Source organism: Triturus cristatus, chromosome 7 (assembly GCF_964204655.1).
Source record: "Triturus cristatus chromosome 7, aTriCri1.1, whole genome shotgun sequence".
NCBI lineage: Eukaryota > Metazoa > Chordata > Amphibia > Caudata > Salamandridae > Triturus > Triturus cristatus.
In genome coordinates, this window is record NC_140590.1 from 465661667 (window position 1) to 465681350 (window position 19684).

Sequence of the window (19684 nt, forward strand, 5' to 3'; positions counted from 1 at the left end):
CCAACGGGCATTTCTAACAGAATTCACCAACTAATACTTGGTCCCTGAAGGAAGGTGATTCAAAATGCCGAACAAACCAAACCTGACAGGGCAGCGTGAGTTAAATTACAGGATTGTCTCCAGCAGTTGCCCCCAATTGTCTTATGGAAGAAATCATTTTGACATGCGGCAGTGTTGAATACTCTGCAGTGTTAGATACAGAGGCAGTGTTAAATATTTTACACGCATGGGTCTACTCAAGTAAAAGTGTCCCTTGAGTTAGTAGGCAAAAATACAAATCCTATTTGTACCTCCGTTGATTTCTTCGTTGAACAAATACACTATTCTTTAAGAACACTGTACTGGAGGTCTCTGCTGCATCGATGCTTAACCTTCCTTGCTGGCTGTTTCACCCAAGTATTCTTCTCAGTACTGCACCATTGCAGTGTCACTGCCTTCACCCCGCAAATACACCTAACACACATTTGACTAGCCACATATGCTCCCTCTCTCGAAGTGAAGGTCATATCCCATTGATGGTGGCATGAGAGAGGAGAAATCAGAGTAAGCCGCTAGTAGTGTTTTGGTTCTGGACCGGTGTCTGACCCCACTCTAAGGGGGTAATGAGAGTCATAGTGGTAACAACACAGGGATGCTGAAACTGTCCATCAAGTTTATTCATGTTCTCTGCTGTCCTCGAGATTATACCTGCAAGGTACACAGGAGTAAGGACAGAGCTTAGTCACGAGATGTTAACTATTCTAAGAAGGTGTCCAGGACAGAGAGATTCCCTAGGAACAACAGTAGCAGCAGAGACATAAAACCTGCTGGTACTTGCCTGCTTCAAGGCATTCCTGCACGTCTGGTAGTAGACATGATGGATTCCAATCCACCCACATAGAAAGACAGCTAGGGAGTACTTGAGACTAGGAATGTGGGACCTACACCTCAAGAGAGAAATTAATAATTTGCTAAATGTTTGAGATTAGATGGGGGTGTAACAGTTCCAATAATTATGTTGATATTAGTTGCAGACTACATTAATACTCGTCCCCCTATCTCTGCTAGCCTACATAGTAATATTTTCCTCTGATGAGCTTGCCTTAGGGTCTCATCTCGCCCATCACTCCTAAAGAGAGGTCACAGAAATTTACCTAAATGTCAGTCCTCCACAGGAGTAGTTCTTGGCCAACTTCCCCATGCACACAGTTCACGTCCACTTTCGTGCCTCAAGACTGTTCCCGGAAAGTAACCATTTCCAGCTTTAGGCCAAGAATATATCCAAAAGATGTTTTCTGCAGAATTTCAAGACAAATGGTGGCATTTAAAACATGACCCAGGTTCAATTTAACGGTGTTATAAACCTCTTTCCAGAACCAGTTTTGGAATTAGGATAGAAAGCCAGCTTGCAGTTAAGTCAGGAGTCAAGAAAACATCTTATCAGCCCAAAGATGGCGCTTACAAAAGAGAATGTTGTGTAATGCCGTGTCACTTAAATAAGAAGGTAGGTCAACTACAAATTACTTCATTATTTCATTACTTATAGAGCACTAAGCACTACAGATGAACCACTTCTAAATGTTGCTTCTCTAGATTGTACCACAACTTAAGAAGGAGTGAGAAATCTTTACAATAGGTATATCCTCATCTTCCCCAAAAATATTCTTCAGCAAACTAAGGGAGGAGATACCTTAAGTCTCATAAAGTGCATTTATATGGTATATACGAGACCGGTAAGTAACGGCACCCAGGGAAATCGGTGCTCACCTTACATTTGTCTCAGACCAGTATTGAGATTTTATGAGTATATACACTTATTATATATGCATATATTTTATTAGGGTCCTCACCCACTGGTACCACCCATGGCTTGCTTCCTCATTGGACCCTCACTCACACACATAAGATGTGTAAGTGGACTCAACACGTTTGTAAGCGGAGTTCTATAGTAACTATGAGTGAGGCAGGGAGTGTTGGTGAGTTAAAATAACCTCTGAAACCTAAAAAGTTATTTAATGGCGTAGGTTTAGGGGCTAGATTAAAAGTAAGATGGGTGACAGTTTTAGGATTTAATGGTCCCAAGTGTCTATTCGGTCGACATGTTTCAGCCAATAAAACTGCCCCAAAAGGTCACTTGGATTTCTTCAGATTACCCTGCTGGTTGTAAAAAACAGCCTATTAGCATGTGCAGTTTACCATATTTATAAAAAAGCATGCACATTTATATACAGACCATACACCGAAGGACCTTTTCCTTGTATGGTCAATGATGTCTAAGCCAATGTACCGACATCATAGGGAGTTTCAGGGATGGGCCGTCCCTGTAGTCACTCATTCATCAAGGGTACTGGTCTGCTCAGCACTTGAGAAGTGTACCTTACTTACCGGTCTCGGATATACCATATACATGCACTTTATGAGACTTAAGGTATCTCCTCCCTTAGTTTGTTGAAGCTTTACTAGATTGGACACATTCATAATCTTCTCAATGAATGGACTACAAGATGGTAGAAAAGGTAACCCTGGAAGGTCAACCTGAAGTCTTGACTGTTTTGGGTACATAAATATTTGCCCTACAGACAAGAAGGAGCTCTAGAGGTAAAAATATCAAGGGTGCCCTCCACTCAAATCATCCAATCATAACAACAGGCTTTGATACGTCTCACATACCTAAACCTTAGTCAGTGGGATGCCCCTATTTCACATTTAAGAAGAGAACGGTTCTAGTGTCTATATATGAACCCCCCCAGAATGTGTGTTATGTTTAAGAAGACAGGTCCTGCGCCTAGGGACAATCCAAATGTGAATGTGAAAGAAAAGGTATATAAAAATAAGTGCCTCAAGTAAGCAACCAGCAGGGAGTCAATCGGCAGGTTCTCACCAATTTGCTAACTTTGTCTTCATCATCAACTTTCCTATATATGCGAATGAGCCAACACCCGAACAAGATCAGAGAATGTTATGTGCGTGTGTTTTATCTACATAACCCTATCGTCTATGGCATATATCTGTCAAAAACCTCCCTAGACCTTCATATAGGGAGGAAAAAATTCTTCCTCACCAGAAAAAAATTATTAAAAATGAGTTGTGGCATATAGCAACCGTCTTTATTTTACATGTCCACATTCATCCTTAAAATCAGCGTGCTATGGTTAGACCATTTTAAGTAGAATGGCCAACATGCTTCATTGTCACTTCTCGCTTACTGACAATTTCTTCAGGGCATGTGGAGCATATTTCACCTATGTGTGCATCAAACCTGTATATAAAAAGAAATAATAAAAAAAGAACAAACAGCACAGCAGACATATGTAGTTTAAATCCCATATATAATAATTTTCCGCACCCCATAATGCAAGGGGTAGCTGCGGATATTTAGGGATAGTTACCATATGGCCACCAGGTGAGTGTCTACCAGTAGGCCTACAGGGAAGGAGAGAACCTTTGAGAAAGTTTGGTCGCTTGAAAGAGAAATGGTGTACAGCCATTCGCACTCCTTAGGGGTCTGCATTTACAGAAATCACAACCAAAGGAACTTTTACCTGGCTATGAATGAGGACTAAGTCTCTCTATCGCCCCCACATAAATATATACATATATACAACTTCAAAATAACCAACTCTTTTGTGGGGACCCCTTCACCAGTATATGGGGCCACCAAGTGTCCAACTTCTCACACACAACAACACTATGCACCCAATCTTGTGTGCAAAGGACCATACTTACTGAATAATATAGCGTGTCCCAAGCACTACCAATCTGTTTATGTAAGACCAAGTGAGGGCGACATCCGGGACTTGCTTCTATATGTTACGCTTGCTACACAGAGTCTTCACCCTCCTTCCGCTGGCAGAAAACAAAACCTTAGTCCAGGCACTGGTTATGAGTCGCCTGGACTACTGCAATGTGCTTTTGGACGCTGCCAACGATTCTTTGTTAAATAGACTACAGGTTGTTCAAAACATGGCAGTGCGTTTGGTTACTAATATGCCTCCTAGAACCGCCTCTCTCCCCCTCTTACAGCAACTCCTCTGGCTGCCCATCCACCAGAGGATTATATTTAAAGTATGCTGTGCTGTTCACAAGGCCTTAAACGGCAAAGGACCTAGCTATTTAGCTCAGAAATTTACTCCTTACCAGTCCAGCAGAGTATTACGCTCGGGTATGAAAAACCTGCTCACTGTTACCCGTGAGAAGAAATCGCGGTCTGGTGGCAAAACCTTCTCTTGTAGGGCTCCTTGGCTGTGGAACTATTTACCCCTTACTTTATGCAACTGTGAGGACCATATGCGCTTCAGGAAGCTCCTGAAAACTGTACACTTTGTGGCTTAACGGTCTGTAGCCCTAGCTCTGCCTGTCAAGCGCGGATATAGCCCCTTGGGGGTGAGTCCTGCACTTTATAAGCTTCTAACATAAATAAATAAATAAATCTGGGCTGTAAGTAGAACTTTAAGAAGGTTTCCTACTCAAATGCGGACCAACCATATCTGCAATGTGTATGCTGTGTGTTTGTCTGCCTTTTTCAGCCTATCATTGTAAACAGTGTGTTTGCTTGTTATTTTCTAGGTACCTAGGAAAGTGCGGGAGGACAAAGGTCAGCCCAAGTTAAAAGTGGCATTAACAGGATTACATGCCACAATATGACCCTGTATCCATCCTGACGAATGCCCTGGACTCTTGTGAGCCAAGAGGCAAAAACATGTTAACAGTCTAAGTGGGGAAGGGGTATAGCTTCCCCTTGTCTCCACACTGGTTTTTAAAACCAAGTGATATCTCTCAAATTAAAAGATAGTTTTGATGAATCACATTGGTTTTTATATATTCATATCACAGGTTCAATAGTTAGAAGTGTCTCCTTTAGCATAAAGTGTAGGCCAGCTATTCATCAAATGGGGTTTTTGAAGAGCGAGGGGAGTCCTATGAGGAAGCATGACATCTGGTGGTGTGTGAGGACATGCAAGTACCTTATCACACCTATTCATTACAAAAGTTCAGTCAGAAACGCCCAATACACAAATCACTGGCCTTCGCTGCATTTTAACGTGGTCTCGATCGATGGGTTTACTTGTTCAAATGCTGCAAACACCCTTAATGAATCCTATGTAGAGGAGTGACTTGGAATAACTGGTCTAAAAGCATCAACTGAGATATGAGCAGAAGTAAAACTGTTGGCAACAAACCTGCCATTCACCTTACAGTTAAAATTGATCAGACTGAGATATGAGCAGAAGTAAAACTGTTGGACATGCTAGTGAAAGGGGATATAACCAATAAATGTCTGAATACTCACCTGAGCCTACAGGAATTTTTCCCATGTGGGCATTGCAAGGCATGCTGGAAGAGCACCATGAGGAAGTCGTACCACACCCCTACTGGGGAACAAACTATCAACCAATTCCTCACATGCGGCACTACATTCATAATCTACATACTGGAATGTCCGTGCAAATGCGTTATGTGGGGAGCACAACATTAACTGCCAAAAAGTGGGTACTAGAACATATGAGGGCAATCCGCAATAAAGACCCCCACTATCCAGTACCAAGACATTTTGCAGATTACCATTTATCGAGTAACCCACTACTCACATACTTTGCCACAGAACAAATCCAACAGAATCATAGGGGGGCAATAGAGTACTCCACCCACGCAAAGGAGAATAGTGGCACATTATATACCTCCAAACTAAAAACCCTGACGGACATAATCACGATGAAGAAATGAGTATCCATCTCCATGAGAATTAGATGTGAAAGTTGGTACTTCCTTTCTGCAACATAACACAGGGTCCATGTATAATAATGCAGGTGTGAAATAGTAATTTTCTGTCTTTTTATTTTGTGAAATTGTTAAACTTGATTTTAACCCCAACTGTGATGAATAACTCATAGTTTTTCTTTTAATCACAGCAAAAAGGAAGGGGTAACTCCAGGAGTGGACTCGTCGATTTACCCCCTACCCTTTCTTCATCATCACCATGGTGGAGGGCAGCACTTGACAGATAAGAGATTTTTCTTTTATCATTGAACATGAATTTAGTCTCTCATGTATCTCTCCATTGGGTGTAGGAAAGAGTATGGAAGTTAAGAATATGTTTCACTTTTTCACTTATACTTGTGTTGTGGATTTTACAGTTGATGGTTTAGACTACTGCAGAACATGAGGCAACTTCAGAAGCAAATCCGTTGGGTGTCACCTACACAGAACTCAACTAGAATCCACTGAGTTCATTAGAGCACTGGCCTAATAGAACTACATTCTCTCCTTCCTTTTTCGATATAACACTGAAGTTCATTAGAGCACATGTCGAATGAAATCGTAAGTTCTCCTTTTTCTAATAAAACACTAAGTTATATAACCCAAATTTGGACATTAGGAAACTGAGGGCACTTCGTTTTTTCGCAAAGAGTATCTTTAATTATGCACTTAGCAGATTAGATTAATTTTGACTTTAGTGGTTAAAATAATTCAGGCGAGTACGCTTGTCCCCCCTCCGGTTACGGTTGCCTTCTATGGGCATTCCCACCATAGGAGATCGGGGCTTTTACAGTCTTTGCCACAAACCCCTACACTTTTTCTGGTAAAGATACAATAGTATATCAGGATGCTACTACCAGCACGAAAGCTTTTGATTTATGTACTGCTACATAGGAATGTACTTTTTATTTTTATTCTTTTGTCTAAACTGAGAGGAAATTATCTGTTTTAGGAAGAGTAGAGTGCTTAAGATGACTAATATGAAATTAATATTTGATAAACATGCCTCAGTGGGACACTTCAAAATGGATGCCATTTTCGTCTGTATACAAAATGTCCCTTTTTACTTTCTGTAATCCTATATGTAATGCAGTATGTCCTACAATTAAGTGTGTGAACAAGCTTGCTGTGCAAGTGAAACGTGTTACTGGAATTAAACCAACTGCTGGTGTGCAAAACCTCTGAGTGATCGCCTTACTTGTGACCTTATTGAAGCAATTTGTCCGGCGCGCTCCGCCGGCTCTGGCGATCCTCTGCCGTGGGGAGACAGAAGGAGCACAAACTTCAAGAAATATATATATAAATAAAATTCCTCACACTGATCCGGTGAGAAAGATGATCCACTCCGATATATATATATATATATATATATATATATATATATATCTTTTTTCCGTGTCAAGCTCGCAGATTTCCTCTTTCAACCATGGACACGGACCAAAAGGTAGTGCAATTAAATCTTTATTCCTCTGATGTCGCCATAACGTTTCGGCTCGTCCGAGCCTTGTTCACATGACATAGTACTAATGTTGAGCTCCCATTTTTAAAGTGACCAGTGCAAACTACCAACAATCACGTGAGCGGTGGGCCCATAGACATAGAAAAGTCCAATGTAGTTAATTATATTTCGGTATTACATACTTTAAAACCAATTACAAAAAGATAAACAATAAAATCCATGTTTGAATTTAAGAGGTTGAAACCAACGCGTTAAAATGGTTTGTTCATTGTAATAAGCGCAATATGTGTAAAAACAATGTTAGCATGTTGTAATACTACAAAATCGTCAGTCAGCATAAATGCTTGGTACTTGTTTCACCTCCCTCCTATTTTGAGGCAATATACATGCTAGCCCTCCATGGATTATATCCAAATAATGTGCAACACTTGTTTGAATGATAAAATGTTGAATTCCGGTTGAATCCCTTTATCAAGTGTTTACTAATGTGGTTATAAATAATTAATGTCTATGTAGCAACTGCCTGTGCGTGTGAAAACTATTTCCTGGTGCTGAATTAAACCTGTTGTGAGTGACTGTTAAAAAAAGAACCGAATGATTCATAAACGACAGTTCCACTTATATGTTAAACTTGTTGCAGTGTAAGGGCTACCAAATGTTAATATTGCGTAAATGGCTTTTTGTTTCTGCGTTTCACTCTGGGATGTAGCATACTCTGTATTAAGTCCTAATAATGTACATAAGATATACGAGGTATATGCCACTGGTATATTCGAGTAATTTGTTGTATTCGAATGTCATAGCCACCCCAATTTATTCCACTGAATTGACCTCTAGGGAATATGGGTTCCTATTGGGGCTATGAAAAGTTTGTTCACAAGTATGTGACCTTGTCCCCTCAAATGTCATATTTATAACAATGAGTATTTATGAAATATACACATATAATCATAAATAAATAAATATAAATATGGATATCAATACAAGTATAAATATGAATATAATACAAAGATAAATATAAATATAAACTTAAACATAAAAATAAATATAAAAGGGGCGTGGCTTGGACGCCGAACAAGATGGCCGCCTGAGACCGGAGCTCTCCCGTACCACGGCGGACTTTTCATCTTTTTGCCGTTATCCACGATTATTTCGGCAGATTTCTTGTGGCTCCTGTAAGCGGATGACTTCGTGCTGAAGATGTGATCGCCAGACTTCGTTTTCCTGCACTTACTCGCCCATTCATGTCTATCGATGTAAGTCCCTCAGCGCGACCGCCATTTTGTAATATGCGCGATGCCCGCGCGTCGCTGAGGTGATTACAGACATGCTTTTCCTGCTCTCCCTTCAGTCACTGGACTTTACCCTTGGCAACTAAGGACCTCTTCTTTGTGTTTTGCGCTTTCTTAATGAGCTATGCTTCCTGCTTACTCCTCATGTTGACGTTCCGTCCTGTGAGATCTCTGCCTTCACGCTCTTCTTGCAGCCTACCACATGCGCTGTGCTCTTCAAGGACAATTTACTTCAGCTTCAAGGCGTAAGACTCATACCATCATTTTTCCGTCTTTGTGCTGCTTCCTTTTTGTTGCAATTATGTTCACCAAGTCTTAGTGCGCATGGCGCTCGCGCCCACTGGTGACCTCCTTGTTTTACTGGAAATTCTTCTTGACTTCTGCTGCCATTTCCTTTGAATCCGGGATTCCTTCATGGTTTTTTCTGGTCTCCTTCAATACTTCTGCTGATCGCTGGGCTCCTCACACCAGACATACTGACATTCTCGGCTTGCTGAGTGCAGGTTGCTGGCTTGCTTCTTTGTCTTCCTCCCACGGGCACATTTAGGCTTCTATGGGCAAGCTACGCAACCCAAAGTTTGTCTTTGTGCCCTCGAAGACTCCGCCTTCTTCCGCCTCTTCCTCTTCAGCAGGCCATTCTCCTCATCCTCCTTCTACAGATCAAATGGCGACAACATCCTCCATCCGTTCTTCTCCATCACAACTTACCTCCAGCAAGTCTTCTCCTCCTGCCTCCCTGCCTAAGCGTTTGAAGCAGGACTCCTCTCCTCCTCCATCTGAGTCATCTTCACCCCCTATATCTATGGAGTTGATTCTTGAGGAGATTCGTGCTCTGCGCCCGTTCGTGGAGGAGACTAATTCCAAGATGCAGCTTTTTGAGGCTAAATGGTCAACTATGGAGGCTCGTGTTTCTTCTGTGGAGCAGCAGGTTCCAGAAATTCAGTCAAACTCTCAACGCATTTCCTCTCTGGAGAAATCTCTTCTCGCCCTTCAACAACACACCGAAGATTTGGAGAACAGAAACAGGAGGAACAATCTACGCATTTACGGCCTGCCGGAATCCCTGGAAGGAGATGATCCTGTCACGTTTTTCTCCTCTTTTCTCCTGAAACTCCTAGACCTTCCCGCTTCTACCTCCCTCAGTATCCAGCGTGCCCATAGACTTGGCCCCCGCTCCTCCTCTTCAACCAAACCGCGAGGGGTCATCATCCTTTTCCTCAAGTTTACTGATCTCCTTCTGATACTATCTACTGCTCGAGCGAAGCGCCAAGTGTCCTGGATGGGTCAGAGAGTTTTTCTCTCTCAGGATGTCTCTAATGTCACTGCTGCCAGAAGAAAAGAATTCCTGTCTCTTCGTGCTCCTCTGCGCACTATTGGAGCTAGATATGGCCTCTTTCACCCCTGTACCTTTAAGGTAACCCATCAAAACAACACCTGGACTTTCCAAGATCCGGCTGAACTTAAGAATTTTATTCATATTCAAACCAATGCTGGCATGGACACATCCAACCCCCCTACTGGTTGATTACTTATCTGCTTGGTTTTTTCTCCCTACAGGTTCTCGCTGGAACTTTCTCCCTCCTTGGTTTGATTCTTCGTCTGCTTGATGCGATTATGTAATGGTTGTTGTTTGGGTTTTTGGTTTGTTCTGTATATGATGTCTGTTTTTGTACTGTTTACCTCACCATGACTCCTGCATAACAAGTTTCTTTTTCCCTCCCCTAGAAATCCTCTTATATTCCTCCTCGTTTCATGATTCGTCTTCCTCATATTCCGTCCTGGTGCGGTGTGTTGCTCTCCGGCTTAGGAGGCCGTTCTTGTCGAATCCTCCCATACCCCACCGTCGTCATCTTGTCATCTCCCTTCCCCCTTCAGGTATGTTTTCCTCAGTCATCCGTATAGGATATGTACTGTCTCTTCTTCTACTCTTCTTTTCCTCCCCTTTCCTCTCTTTCCTTCTCCTTTGTTCTTCTCTTACTACATCTCCTGACTTTCTTTTGTCTTGCCCTTTTCTTTCACTCACTTGGTACTGTCCTTTATGGCGTTCATGGTTTTATGCCTTTTCTCTGTTTCTCGCACATTTTATTGTTACTTAATTCAAAGTTATCTCTTGGAATGTGAAAGGTTTTGTTAGCCCTATTAAACGACAGAGAGTGCTTTCCCATCTAGCCTCTTATACTCCTGATTTAGTTCTTTTACAAGAGACTCACCTTTCTGAGGCGGAGTCTCTTAAATTAAAGAGGGGCTGGGTGGGAACGGTTTTATTTTCTCCTACATCCAATAAAAACAATGGTGTGGCCATTCTGTGTCACAAGAAGCTCAAATGTAAAGTTGTTTCTCAAGAAAATGATACTGAGGGTCGTTGGGTCTTAGTTAAGCTGTTAATCAATTCTGTATTCCTGACTGTTTTTAATGTATATGGCCCCACTCATCCTGATTGTAATTTTTGGCCTCTAATAACTTCTAAGTGTTTTCAATACAGTGATTCCCTGTTCATTTTGGGGGGGGGATTGTAATCAAATTGTTGACCCGTTTCTTGATCGCAAATCCTCTACCCGCTTTACCCCACACAAATCACATTCACAATTCCTTGATACTATTTCTAAATCTCACCTTCTTGACTCGTGGAGGCTGTCCCACCCTGATTCTTTGGACTATTCCTTCTTTTCACCCCCTCATGCCTCTTTCTCTCGAATTGACTACATCTTCCTTTCTCAGTCTCTTTCTCAAAATCTTCTTTCTTCATCTATTGAGCCGATAGTTATTTCAGACCATGCTCCCATTGTCACAGTTCTTGATCTTCTCCCTCCTCATCCCAAATCCTCCCGCTGGCGTTTTAATAACTCTCTTCTTCTAGATCCCCTCTTTTCCTCTTCTTTTCTTTCCTTTGCTACCGAATTTTTTCTGCTCAATTCTGATCCCTCCTTGCCCCCTCACGTTATTTGGGATTCTTTTAAGGCTACTGCGCGCGGTTTTGTGATCGACTTTGTCTCAAAGAAAAAGAAATCCTACCTTAAGAAACAGAAAGACCTTCTCTCTCACATTAAATCCCTGGAGCATAAATTCTACACCTCCTCTACTAAAACGGTTTTACCAGACCTTATACGCGCCAAAATGGATTTTAACAAAATCACCACCGATAATGCTTCCTCAATATTACTTCGCAGCAGCGCCCGTTATTACGGAGGCCGTAACAAATCTGGCAAACTCTTGGCCAGTTACCTTAAGTCTCGCAAGGAGCGCAACATGATTGATTCTGTCTATTCTACCGATAATCTTCTTTTGCATAAGGAGCAGGATATTCTTGCCCAATTTCAACAATTCTACCAATCTCTTTATACCCCTGAGTCCCCCCCTTCGGCTGCTCTTATCCAATCCTACTTGGATAAAATCCCTGCTCCCTCCACTTCTCATCTTAACTTCCCTGATCTTGAACTTGACCTTTCTATCACCGAGCTAGATAGCGCCTTAACATCTCTAACCAAAGGTAAATCTCCGGGCCCGGACGGTTTCTCTGTGGAACTCTATCTACATTTTTCAGACCTTCTACTTCCTAAACTTCTTTCCCCTTTCCAATCCTTCTTTACTTCTGGTACAGCTGCCGGTACCTTTCACGAGGCTACGATCTGCCTAATACCTAAAGATGGTCGCGACCCCCAATTTTGTAAGAATTACCGTCCAATATCCCTTGTTAATGTAGATTATAAATTGTTTGCTAAACTTCTAGCCCGGCGCTTAGACCCTTTTCTCCCACATCTTATAGGTAAGGAACAATGCGGATTCGTAAAGGGCAGGCTCACCTCGGATAATTCCCGCCTTTTTCTCAATGTTCTCAATAAGGTACCTTCTCTCAACATTTCTTTAGCGGCCATCTCGGTTTATGCTGAGAAGGCTTTCGATAGGGTAGATTGGTCCTTTCTATTTGCCTCCCTCCGTTGGCACGGTTTTGGCCCTAATTTTATTTCTCTGGTCTCTCTACTTTATTCCTCCCCTAAAGCATCTGTTTTAGTCAATGGTCATCTATCCCCCTATTTTCCCCTACAGCGCGGTGTTCGTCAGGGTTGCCCCTTGTCCCCCCTACTTTTTGTTCTAGCCTTAGAACCATTCCTTACCTCTATTAGAAATAATGTATTGATTTCTGGCTTCCCTTACGACAAGACTCATTTGAAACTCTCTGCGTATGCGGATGACATCCTTTTGTTTATTTCTGACCCTGACCAATCCGTTCCGGCCTTATTGCTTGAGTTTAATTCCTTTTCCCAAGTTTCTGGTTACAAGATTAACTCTGATAAAACGGAGATTCTTCCCCTTACTAAATTTTGTCTCCCCCATCAGTTTTCGACCACTGGTTTTGCATGGAATTCCTCTAAAATTAAGTACCTTGGAATTTGGTTCTCTAATTCCATTTCATCATCTATTCGGTTGAACATGTCTGCTCTATTATCCCGCATTGACAAGTTGTTCTCTTCTTGGAACCCGCTCTTTCTCTCATGGTGGGGTCGGCTGGACTCGATCAAAATGATGATATCCCCCATTCTTATATACATCCTCTCCATGCTCCCCATTCATATCCCTGATATCTATTTCAGGCGCATTGACTCCTGTCTCTCTAAATTTCTCTGGAATCGTAAAAAATCGAGAGTCGCTCTAGTTGCTCTTCGTAAACCGAAATCCAATGGCGGAGTCAACTTTCCGGACTTCCGTCTCTACCATAAATCTTTTTCTCTCCGTCAGGCCTCTAACTGGCTTGTTCTTGTACCCTCCCCTCTTGCTCCCCTTTGGCTCTCTATTGAACGCTCACTCCTTTCTCCTTTCTCCCTATCTGAAACTGTGCATTTCTCCGCTAAGAACTTAACCACTCCTCTGCCCCTGTTCAAGCACACTGCTTCTCTCCTGCATGCTCTGGTCCGTCCTGACCCGGTCTCTCGTGAATCCTTTTTGGCTTCCCCTATCTGGTACAATTCGCTTATCCTCCTCAATAACCGTCCTATCTGTTGGACTGTGTGGAGATCAAAGGGTCTGATATGGGTTAACCAACTTTTCGATGGTTTTCTCCCATGTTCTTTTCCTCAATTTCGACTTCTGTTTCACTGTCCCCAGTCTTTTTTCCGCAGATTCACTGTCCTCATGGCCATCATACTCGATGTCTACTATTCACTCCCCTTATCATCCTCTTCTGCATCCCATTCTCCACTCCTTCAGATCCTGTCTGCTCTGCCTAAAGCCTCTCTTATTTATAAATTCTTCTCCTCCCCCAATCCAGCCCGCCCGAAGTCTAAATTGGAACTTGCTTGGGAGCTGGATTTGGGCTGTGACTGGTCTATAGCTGTTTGGGACAAAGTCTGGGTCAGGTCCTTAAAAATTTCCCGTTCCGCCTCACTTACTCAATCTATGTTTTTTCTATATCATAGGCTTTATCTCTCTCCTGTTTCTATTTCTCGTTTTTCTCCTGATAAAGACTCCACCTGTTGGACTTGCTCTGCCCCTAATGCTGATCTTTTTCATTTACTTTTTCTCTGCCCTCCTGTTCTCGCACTTTGGGATCAGGTGTGGTCTCATATCTCTCGTCTATTTTCTATCTCTATTCCATACTCTATCCCTCTTCTCTTTCTGGGTAGTATCTCTGATACTCTTGATATTCCTTCTCGCTCCTCTGGTCTATTAGATCTTATGTTGGCTCTGGCTTTCCAACATATCTCTTCTAATTGGAGGGATCTCTCTAAACTCTCTATACAATGTTGGTGGAATTCTCTCTGTCACTACCACAGGCTTGATGTTCGCTTTGCCGCTACCTCCACTCCTACCCTCAATAGAGATTTATTTTGGCTCCCTCTCACAGCATATCTTGACCGCATGGCTCTGAAATCGAAATCTATCTCTCCTTTATCCTCTGAGAATTTCAAACCCCCATAAGTGACTCTTTCTCTGTCCTTCTTCTTTTTCTTCTTCTGTTTCTACCCTTCTTATCTATTTTACATTCGCATTTCTCTTTCCTGCCTTTCAATTATTCCCTACCCTTGGCTTGTTAGCTCTTCCTATTCTACCTATTTTCTCTCTGATCTCTTTGTCTATTCTTCTCCTAACGCCTCATATTTACTTACCTTTCTCTTTCTCCTTCCCCTTCTTTCCCTTCTCTTCCTTTTTTCTCCTCTTCTCCCCTTTTCCTCCTGGTTGCCTTTAAAATTTTACAAAATGCTTTTTAATTAACTTTCCCTCAGGTTTCTTATATTTAATACATGATGATCCTCTATTTTTTCTCTTTTTGATTCTGTATGACAATGTTTTTTATATGCTCTGTACTTTGTTGTTCACTATACCTTTTCCTCAATAAAGCATTTCAAACATAAAAAAATAAATAAATATAAAAGTGCTCAATGAGCAACTTCGTAAAACCCATCATTGTTAAAATCACAGGTAAAAAAACAAAAGGCTGTTTGTTTAAAAACACATACCCATTCATAGCATACACATCAATGATTCCATATATAAAACCCACCAAAATCGTCCTTTATCCCAGGCATGTATGCAAGTCTTCCGTGGCATTTAACCCTCCTGGAGTTTTGGAATCAAACTGGAGAGTATATCTTGTCTCTAATTTACGCAGTTTGAATTCTCTATCATCACCCCATATATACACAAATTGAATAGGCCAACATTTTGTTTCTCACAGCTGTTTTTATTAGTTTTGAAAAACAATCATACAGTGCCAGTTTTACCTACAGCTAAGCCCGTTTCGTAATACAGAGTTGCCACTGAAGTACACAGTTTCTATTTTAGGTGGAATCAGCCAGTTTCTAATATTCTGCAAAGCACTGTGAGTAAAACCAATACAATTGAATCAAGCCATCGCTCAACCATCCCCAACTCTCAAATCATCACCCCATAACTGATTAACTAGTGGTACATGGGGACATATGTGATGAACTAGGAGGGCTTGACACTTCTCCTGGAAGGAGCACAAAGTGGGTGTGACGAAAAAGGGCCAGGATTACTCACCCCCCCCCCAAGGTCATGAGTGATGGGGACCCTTAAAATTGAAAGAGATGCAGGGCTCGTGTGGGACATGTGCACAGAGGTAGGCCTTTAGAGAGGTAAGTCACCAAGGGTCCCCAGACACATTTTAAAAAATGATGTGTTGTAGAGGATGTGAGCCTTGCCCTTTATCATAATCGCATATGGGACAACATTTTATCAATACTACAGAATAAACATGAATCAATTTATAGTGAGTATAAAGAATTAGAATCCCAGAATTGTGTCTGTTTTCATGCTTTATCTAAAGGGAACACTCTATATAAGAACATTTTATTAAGAGTTTTGACAGCATCTATGCTGCTTTGAATATCATTCTGACCAGATGTAGAGATGAATGGTGAGATGTGAAGCGTAGCATGGAGAACGTGTTTCCACCCACACTAACATTCTACGCGGAACACTGACACTGGCTGAGCAGCTAGGTACAGAATGAAGAGAACATACTAACATGACCTGAGGATACTACATATCCTCTTCCTTTACACTGAAAATTAATAAAACCTAAAATAAACCCAACCTAATAAGCAAACTAATAAATACAGAAATGTACAAAAGATATGAAGAGTCCATAAACCCAGGAATGCATGTAAAAATACATCACGAGAGGGAAAACAGACACACTAAGGAGAAAAGAAAGATGCAAGCATAGATCAACACACTAACACCATCCCCTTCCCTTAATACTGAACAAAGAAAATTTTAAGAAGTGAAATAAGAGCTCACATACAACAAATGAATATGATACCCAGAGTAGAATCCAACGGGTAGAACACTCAAGGAAGTACTTTTCACGTGAGAAGACTGTGGCGACAACCCAAAACGCCACCCCTCATGTGAGGGACACTATGGGACTAAAACCCACGTGAAAAAAAAAACATTGTTCGGGACTGACGCCCAAATGTACATAATATGTCACATGGGACTAAAACCCACTGTCTTGTGCAGCATGAAAAACCATGCAGCACTAGAGTGGCATAAAAAGAAGGCTACCCACACACAAGACAGCGTAAATGAAGGAACTAAAACCCAACACAAACGTTAAAGGTGGGAATAAAACCCCCTTTAAACTTAGTAAATAGGACTGGCACCCATTACTAATTACATAGGTGGGACTCTAACCCCCTATAAATAGGTGGGACTCTAACCCCCTATAACAGAGTAAATGGGACTGACACCCAAACTCAAAATAACAAAGGTGGAACTAAAACCCCCTTTAAAAAAAATGGGGCTAAAACCCATTCCTATATCAATTACTGTGAACGTGGGGTGATGGGACTAAAAACCCACTCCCATCCCTAAGCAGGGATACAACTGTCTAAAAAGGAAATGGGACTAAAACCTACTCCTATCCCTTAGGCAGGGATAAAACATTTTAAATAAGGGTCATGGGACTAAAAACCCACCCCTAACCCTTAAGCAGGGATACGTAAATAAGAGACATGGGACTAGTACCCACTCCCATGCCAACAAACAAGAAGTTGTACATAGCGATTAAACAACGTTGGCATACAACAAATCATAAGACATCGTAGAAAGACAAACATTTTTGCAATAAATTCCACTTATGAAAACAAAAACATTTTGCATGAAATCTCTAAAACATGTACCACAACCTCGTATTACAAAAGTCAATGGTGTGCCTGTCACCGTGATGATGAGGGACAGGCGTCCCTAGGAACCATTGAGCACTTCAAATAAATGTAGAGGCACACGCATTTTTGAAACTGAAATACACCGGTTTTTTTTTAAATCACTCATGCTCCGATAAGACTTCCAAGTATGAATTTCCCATTAGAATCCTCGAAACTTCAAAGAGCAAAGCAGAAACCAAAAGAGCACAAAAACTCCGTCGTTGACAAGGAGGAAGTAATGAAAAGTACCTGGAGCAACTGGTATTCTAAAGACAGCTCCGACGTATCTATGAAAACACGAGTGCGACGCTGCTGCTAAAATAAAACTTTACTGAAGCTGAACAACGCGATTGGCAAAGCGGGCACAGACCTTGTTGACACGCCAATTCCAAAATGGCAGCACGCTGTTACGCTGGTGCCAGATGGCTTACGGTAAATGTGTGCACCTCATGTTGCAGCATAATCATACATCGTCGTGAAATGGAAGCGACACGTCACGGCTGGCACAGAGGTACGTCTCATCACGCACAGACAAAGACACGCGCATCATTTTTAAATCAAACTACAGCGGTTGAACTGCCCATAGTCACAATGCCATCCCAGTGCAAATCAATTATAAATTTAAATACTCACAAAAAGTTTCAAATTATTCAGCGTAGATGAATAACCATCGGATATACACCTGTAAAGGTTTGATACTCCCAAGAGAATAAAGTTGAAGGCTACTTTTCCAATATCTGTGAAAATGTCCTTTTATACGGCACAATAAAAAAAATAATCCACTTGAAATTTCCTCTGCAGTTTCCTCTGCAGGGCTTGCTTCTTCAGACAGTCGACAATTGTTGCCACTGTAGTTGAATCTCGTGGCACAAGTGACTCTGACATAGGCTCAGCGCTATCACGAGGGAGCAAAAATCCAACATCATATGTAGAGCAGAGTCTAAAACATTGCACTTGTTCAAAAACACCAGCAGTCACCATTTACCTTGTTTACTAGGCAACCTTGAATTTGCTTGTTACACCATGTAGTTTTTTGATAAGTAGGTTCTTCTGACAAACGTAGACAGGTTTGATGTTGAATTTCTGGTTGTTGAAGACACTGATATGAGATGACAGCACGCCTGGGATTGGGCTGTCCGGTGTATTGGACACTGGTGGGGCAGACATGCGTGCTTGACAGCTTCTTTGGCTTTAAACGCGTCGCTAAACAGGTTTCTTTTCTTTTCTTTAAATTTCTTGATGCTTGTTTCTCTTTTTCCAATGTTTTATCCCATCCTCGTCGCCATAAATGTAGTGGGCTGGCCCCACGTGTGCAGGATGTACAAGTAGACGCTGTAGACGTGGCCAGGTAGGAGTAGATGAAGTTTATTGAGATCTTAGGTGTAGAAGTAGTAAACCCAGAACAGGCCCCAGATCAGGCTCCACAATAGGCCCCACCAGGAGCAGCATCCTAGCTGCTCAGCCCATCTTCCCAACTGTCTCAGTCCCACACAGGCATCCAAGCATTCCACCCACACTAACATTCTACGCGGAACACTGACACTGGCTGAGCAGCTAGGTACAGAATGAAGAGAACATACTAACATGACCTGAGGATACTACAGTGTTGTATGAGGGTATGGAGATTATGTGGTCCTAATTTTACGGGCCCTAAGGGTGTTAGGTAGCAAAAAGGCCATCAGCATAATCAAAAATGTGGGCTTCAGCGGACAACAAACCTAAAGTCTTCTTCCCCTACAACAGTGGTGAGCCTTGACTGTGGAGGGATCCCTTACAAATCACTTGCAGTTGGCTGGTGAAATGGCATGATGACTGAAACCAACCTTTGACACTTGATTAGCTGAGGGTCTGAAGATCTTGCAAAGGTATTTCTGAGACTATTTCTGCACTGACGTGTGGACGATGCAGGGAGTTTCTTTCAACCATATCCAAAAACGGACTGCCTGTCAAGGTGGTTGCAGTCTGTGCTTTTCAAGCAGATGGTCCACCTTCCTAGGCCTTACCAAACGTGTCCTTGTCTTTATAGGGAGCCCAGTATAGATGGTAAAGTAACAGAACCACAAGGACCAGGGCAATCTTATGAGCTGTAGGTATAAGTGGCAGGATCCCACAAAGTATTCTTAGGTAATGAGGGGCGCTAGGTGGCGCACGACCGACATGGCCGCGCGTCTGTGAGGCTCCTGCCCAGCCGAGTAGGATAACATACTTTATCCCGATCCTAAGCCGGAGAAACTGGCGAACGAGGGGTCCATTGTCTGGCGGAGGGGCTCCTGAGCCGAACGGTACCAGATTTGCCTGCTGAGTGGCTCCCGTTCCAACGGTGGGCACCATCGTGATCTTGACCGGCCTCGCGCGCCACGTATCGGAGCCGAGAGGCGGGAGGTTGGAGCTGTTCGATCCGGCGCGGTATTGAGGACGCCCCTGCATCAGTGCCTGGCCTGGGAGACCTGTGGTGTGACGTGGCTGGCTACCCTGTGGAGATCTGCCGGGGACCGGGCGTGAAGGGCTGTTGTCTCCGCTGCGGCTCGCCG

At 42.4% G+C, this 19684-nt stretch overlaps 1 protein-coding gene across 1 annotated transcript in view; it reads right to left on the reverse strand.

The window, feature by feature from the left end:
• The window catches only part of QTGAL (queuosine-tRNA galactosyltransferase), a 2029717-nt gene that overhangs the window by 402350 nt on the left and 1607683 nt on the right, over window positions 1–19684 (reverse strand). The window lies entirely within an intron of this gene.